General features: G+C 47.8%; 1 protein-coding gene across 4 annotated transcripts in view; it reads left to right on the forward strand.

The window, feature by feature from the left end:
* Positions 1–6,656, forward strand: part of LOC122128889 — a 237,446-nt gene that overhangs the window by 10,872 nt on the left and 219,918 nt on the right. The gene's annotated exons all lie outside the window — the stretch shown is intronic.

The raw sequence follows: 6,656 nt of genomic DNA on the forward strand, positions 1-6,656 counted from the left end.
GCTGTGTGTGTGTGTGTGTGTGTGAGTGTGAGTGTGAGTGTGAGAGATTAGCAGACATGAGCAGTGAGAGGAATGTTGTCATGATGGAGGTGTGTGTGTGGGAATCGTATTATCACAGTATTTATCATCTTAAGTTCATACACTTAAGACGCACCTACAGACAAGTGTGTGTGTGTGTGTGTGTGTGTGTGTGTGTGTGTGTGTGTGTGTGTGTCCTTTACTACACAGCAGGATCAGATGTGTGTCATGCTCGCCATGTCCATGTGTCAAGATGTGAAATGCAGACAGTAAAATCGTGGCCATGTAGGAATAGTGATCAAGACGATGTTATCAGTTCACAGTGGTCTCTCTCTCTGGGTGTGCTTGTTTGCATTCCTGTATCTCTGGTAGAGAAAGGTGCCAACAACACTAAGATCACGGGACAAACAGCTGTTACCACATCAAGCATACTGCTTCAGAGTAAATACACCTACAGTGTCCTATGGTCAGTGTGTGTTCATCATGTGAATCAGCAGTATGGGCTCAGTCCTGGATTATATAGTCTAACAACTCCACACTCTGTTTTAATCCCAGGTCAGACTCACCCGTCTCTGCCAGTGAGTTCATGGTGCCTTCATCAGACGTCAGAACACTGGGAGACTCTTCTGCTGGACAGTAAGATCATTGCTGTAGTATTCAAATGACGAAAATGAAAGTTGAGGATAGGCCTGGTCATTTCAGCTATAGTCTTAAATCAATGTCTGTGTATTCTAGCACATAGCAACACTGAATAGACAAAGTCTAAGGTACTAATGATGCAACTTCCAGAACTCCTGCAGCCCTCCAGCATCAGCAGGTGAAATATGTTGAAAGAGAGAGAGAATGACTGCAGAGGAAATATGAAACTTAAAGTCCCTGCAAGTCACTTCAGCATTAATCACACGAGGAAGGAGCATGAGGGGAGAACAGGGCTGGAGTTCATTAATCACACGAGGAAGAGGAAGGAGCATGAGGGGAGAACAGGGCTGGAGTTCATTAATCACACGAGGAAGAGGAAGGAGCATGAGGGGAGAACAGGGCTGGAGTTCATTAATCACACGAGGAAGAGGAAGGAGCATGAGGGGAGAACAGGGCTGGAGTTCATTAATCACACGAGGAAGGAGCATGAGGGGAGAACAGGGCTGGAGTTCATTAATCACACGAGGAAGAGGAAGGAGCATGAGGGGAGAACAGGGCTGGAGTTCATTGATGTAAAATGCCTCTGTTCATTTTAATGGTCTCTTGGTTATGCAGTGTGTGTGTGTGTGTGTGTGTGTGTGTGTGTGGGAAAGAGTGTGTGGGATCTACCTACATTTCAATCACACTGGTCCATCAAATAGTGTGTTTGTGTGTGTATGTGTGTGTGTTAATTACATCTGTCATTTTTTGTTTCTATTTTCACACAGTTGCCAACTTGGTCAAATACATTTACAAATGCGTCAGATCCACAAGTCTCATCTGCAGAAGAGGTTTCAGCATCTGATTGAGGGCGTACCAAATCAGGGAGACACCAGACTCCTCCATCAGATCTACACAGAGCTCTACATCACACAGGGGGGAAGAGGAGAGGTCAATGATGAACATGAGGTCAGACAGATCGAGAGAGCATCCTGGAGGGAAGCAGCCCAAGGCAGACCGATCAAATGCAGTGACATCTTTAAACCCTTATCTGGAAAAGACAAACCCATCAGAGTGCTGACAAAGGGAGTGGCTGGCATTGGAAAAACAGTGTCTGTGCAGAAGTTCATTTTGGACTGGGCTGAAGGAAAAGCCATTCAGGATGTCCACTTCATATTTCCTCTTCTTTTCCGAGAGCTGAACCTGATGAGGGAAAAGAAACTCAGTCTGGTGGATCTTATTCAGCACCTTTTCCCTGGAATGAAAGATCCAACAGTCTTCATCAGTTCACTGAACAGAGTCATGTTTATCTTGGATGGTCTGGATGAGTGTCGACTTCCTCTAGATTTCCGCTCCAACCCGAGGTGTTGTCATGTGACAGAGCCAGCCTCTGTGGACGTGCTGCTGACAAACCTCATTGAGGGGAATCTGCTTCCCTCTGCTCTCCTCTGGATCACCACCCGACCAGCAGCAGCCAATCAGATCCCCCCTGAGTGTGTGAACCAGGTGTCAGAAATAAGGGGATTCAAAGACCCACAGAAAGAGGAGTACTTCAGGAAGAGAATCAGTGATGAGAACCTGGCCAGCAGAACCATCACACACCTGAAGTCATCCAGGAGCCTCTACATCATGTGCCACATTCCAGTCTTCTGCTGGATTTCAGCCACTGTGGTAGAGAAAACTTCAGATGAATCAGGGAAAGTAGAAATGCCAAGGACTTTGACTCAGATGTACACACACTTCCTGATCATTCAGACTAGCACCAAAAAAGAAAAGTACACAGAGATAAAAGTGACAGATGAAGAGATGATTTTGAAACTGGGAAAACTGGCTTTCCAACAGCTGGAGAAGGGCAATCTGATCTTCTATGAGGAAGACCTGAGAGAGTGTGGCATTGATGTCAAAGAAGGATCAGTTTACTCAGGAGTGTGTACTCAGATCTTCAGAGAGGAAGCTGGGCTGTACCAGGGGAAGGTCTTCAGCTTTGTGCATCTAAGCATTCAGGAGTTTCTTGCAGCTTTATATGTGTTTCTCTGCTTCAGCAACAGAGAGAGAAACATGGCTGACCAACAGCAAACCTCTCAGCTCTCTGGTCTGTTCAGAGCTGCAGCTTTACAAGTCTTCCACTGGTTCAGCAACAAAGAGAGAAACATGCCTGACCAACAGCAAACCTCCCAGCTCTCTGGTCTGTTCAGAGCTGCAACACTTCATGACCTACACAAGACTGCAATGGATCTGGCCTTACAGAGTAAGAACGGACATCTGGACCTTTTCCTCCGCTTCCTCCTGGGCCTCTCACTGGAGTCCAATCAGAATCTCTTGAGACACCTGCTGCCCCAGACAAGAAGCCAATCACAGAGCTCAGAGCAAACAGTCCAGTATGTTAAACACAACATCAGAGATGAGAATGAAAAGATGACGAGAGACCGGAAGACGTCAGACAGAAGGATCAACCTGTTCTACTGTCTGAATGAGCTGAATCACCATGCTGTAGTGGAGGTCATTAACAGGAGCTCAGGAACTCTGTCTGTAGAAATGCTCTTACCAGGAGAGTGGAAGACTAGGACATTTAAGTTTATGATTTCAGAAGAGCATCTGGATGAGTTTGACCTGCAGAAGTACATAAAGACACCAGAGGAGGATCTGACTGAACTCCTCAGTCCAGATGATGTTCTTCAGAAGCTGCTGCCAGTGGTCAAAACAGCTTTGTAAGTAGACCTGCAATCTCTGACTGTGTGTGTGTGTGTGTGTGTGTGTGTAGGGGGTTATGCTATGATGCATGAAGTAGAGTGATTTGTGAGTGAATGTGTGTCAAATATAAGGTGTGTGTGTGTGTGTGTTGCACTTTTGGATGTTTGTTTTTGTGTCTGTGTGTGTCACCAATGTGTGATATCCTGTGACGAATGAAGTAAGGTGTGTGCATGTCTGTTTGTGTGCTCGTGTGCGGTCGACTGCATTTCGTGTGTTGTGTGTCTGTGTTTTGGAAGGGAGAGAGAGAAGTGTGTGTGTGTGTGTGTGTGTGTGTGTGTGTGTGTGTGTGTGTGTGTGTGTGTGTGTGTGTGTGTGTGTGTGTGTGTGTGTGAGAGACGTATGGTCTGTGTGTAGTAGTAGTAGCAGCAGCAGCAGTCCAGAGTGTTGGTTTAGTGAGAGTTTGGAAGTTTAAAGTCATTATGACATCACATGATATAGAGGGGCAGGGGATCTCACTGCCACAGTGCCCCCACCCTTCCCAGAGGGCCACAGCACCCCCACCCTTCCCAGAGGGCCACAGCACCCCCACCCTTCCCAGAGGGCCACAGCACCCCAACCCTTCCCAGAGGGCCACAGCACCCCCACCCTTCCCAGAGGGCCACAGCACCCCAACCCTTCCCAGAGGGCCACAGTGCCCCCACAGCGCCCCCACCCTTCCCAGAGGGCCACAGCGCCCCCACCCTTCCCAGAGGGCCACAGCGCCCCCACCCTTCCCAGAGGGCAACAGCACCCCCACCCTTCCCAGAGGGCCACAGTGCCCCCACAGCGCCCCCACCCTTCCCAGAGGGCCACAGCACCCCCACCCTTCCCAGAGGGCCACAGCACCCCCACCCTTCCCAGAGGGCCACAGCACCCCAACCCTTCCCAGAGGGCCACAGCACCCCCACCCTTCCCAGAGGGCCACAGCACCCCAACCCTTCCCAGAGGGCCACAGTGCCCCCACAGCGCCCCCACCCTTCCCAGAGGGCCACAGCGCCCCCACCCTTCCCAGAGGGCCACAGCGCCCCCACCCTTCCCAGAGGGCCACAGCACCCCCACCCTTCCCAGAGGGCCACAGTGCCCCCACAGCGCCCCCACCCTTCCCAGAGGGCCACAGCACCCCCACCCTTCCCAGAGGGCCACAGTGCCCCCACCCTTCCCAGAGGGCCACAGCACCCCCACCCTTCCCAGAGGGCCACAGTGCCCCCACCCTTCCCAGAGGGCAACAGTGCCCCCACCCTTCCCAGAGGGCCGTATTCTCCCCTTCAAGTCCTTTTTAACGCCTCTAGTTCCACACATTGTAGTTCAACCCTACGCACTCCGATCCTGGCTGAGAGAGATGCTTATTTTATAAATACTGAGTTTTTTAACTGTGTATGAACATGAATAAAAGGGTTATAATTGTATATGCAACTTAGATACCTCGACAATATAATGTTTAATCTTCATTTCTGAACAGGCAAAATCCGTGTTAATGCTGAATAGTATCAAATGTGTACATATCTATTGTGACATACATACATAATGTTTTTTAAACAGGCTAAAGGAGTGTAACCTCTCCAAAGCAAGCTGTGAAATGATGGCATCAGTGCTGCAAGGGACACCTTCCCATCTGAGAGAGCTGGACATGAGTGAGAATCGTCTCCTGAAGGACGAAGGAGTGGAGCTGCTCTGTGTGGGACTAAGAGATCCACAGTGCAAGCTGGAGATACTAAGGTCAGCTATGTGGCATGTAATAAACCTGCGTGAGGCTACCACTGATCAAAATGTTAGCTGCCGTTTCTTTCAATCAAACCAGAGGTTGCAAGCACATTGAATGAAATGGTGTTAATTATTCACTTAATTCATTTCATGAGCAAGACCCTCTGTCTGCAGGATATAGAGGGACCAATTAGCTGCAATGGAATACACCACTCAGCGTCTTTAAAAGTTACTACACTCAAAAGACAGAAGGAAGTTTCTTTGTATATGATGCAGCAATCTTTATTCCAGTAACGAAGTAACAAAGTAACCAGTAGCACGTGGAACATACTCCGGATTCAGCGGTGTAGGTCAGAACAACCAGCATCTCCAATTCTAGCCATATATACTGTTTTAAGACACCTCCTAGGCTTCTAATGTAAATCAGCTAGGCTTCAAATGCAAATAGGTCTGGCAACCTTTTGCTGTTCTGTATGATAATCAGGTTTCTCTGACTGAGATGGTTCTCAATATCCTACCCCTATTCCCATACTATGATTAATTGCAGTCACTCACATCTCAGTTTGCTTCCTGACTCCAGGTGTCTGTGCTAATCCAGTGTGGGGACCTTTCCTTTGGTACCATGATAAGATTACCATTTTGGATATTCTGCTGGACAACTTTTGGTGGTCACAGCAGTTGCTTGATCATGAATCTTACACTACACTCAAAAGATAGGCTAGCCCACACAGCCCATTTAAAACCACCGCAAATGTCCAACAAGTCAATAAAGAAACACATAAAACACCACTTCAAAATGCACCATGCAGCACGACAGACCTCCCTGATAAGATGCGCCCCTCACATTAATATCTGCTTACAAGAAACAGTCCTAAAAATTACCTGGCAAAGACAATATACAATGTGTCATGTCAGAAATGGATTAATCAATAGGCCTATACCAGGACGAGTATTGAAGAAGCAGTAAGTGTGGCGTTCCTATCCCGATCACACTGTCTGAGATGCACTCTCATTTTCAGTCCCTGCACTTGCTGGATATTTGTATCAGTGGCAGCTCTAACAACCACCAGCCATTCAAAGTGGCAGCATAAACTCTCCAACGTCACACAATCTCCCAAGTTCCCTTTCCTCTCCACACTTAAAATCAGCTCTCAGGTGGGCCTGATCAAGCTAACTGCTCAGCACACCCCATACCATGCCTACAGTGAGTCAGGTAATTCTCTGTTCAACACGGGCGTATCAGAAAGGCCCAACAGCTGAATTTCAATAGCAATTCTTAAAAACTTTAGTGTCTGTTTTTCTCTCTCCTGCTTTCTCGTGCTCATCAGTCTGTATGTACAGATCTGTCCTCTGTTATTACAGTCATTTGTATGAGAGCATGTGTACTTTGTGAAGGGAAGGGATCAAAATGTGATCTCTATGTTATGTCATGCAGATTGCAGGAAAAGTCTGACATGCAAGGCAAAGGCAAACCAGAACTGGCACTCGAGTTTAACCTTAAACAAAGCTAAAATGTTAATTGAGAAAAATGCGTTGCATTGTTGGGTATTTCATTGAGCAGAGTGCTGGGGTCAGGCACAATGGGGGCT

The sequence above is a fragment of the Clupea harengus genome, chromosome 26, assembly GCF_900700415.2.
Source record: "Clupea harengus chromosome 26, Ch_v2.0.2, whole genome shotgun sequence".
In the NCBI taxonomy this organism is placed as follows: Eukaryota; Metazoa; Chordata; class Actinopteri; order Clupeiformes; family Clupeidae; genus Clupea; species Clupea harengus.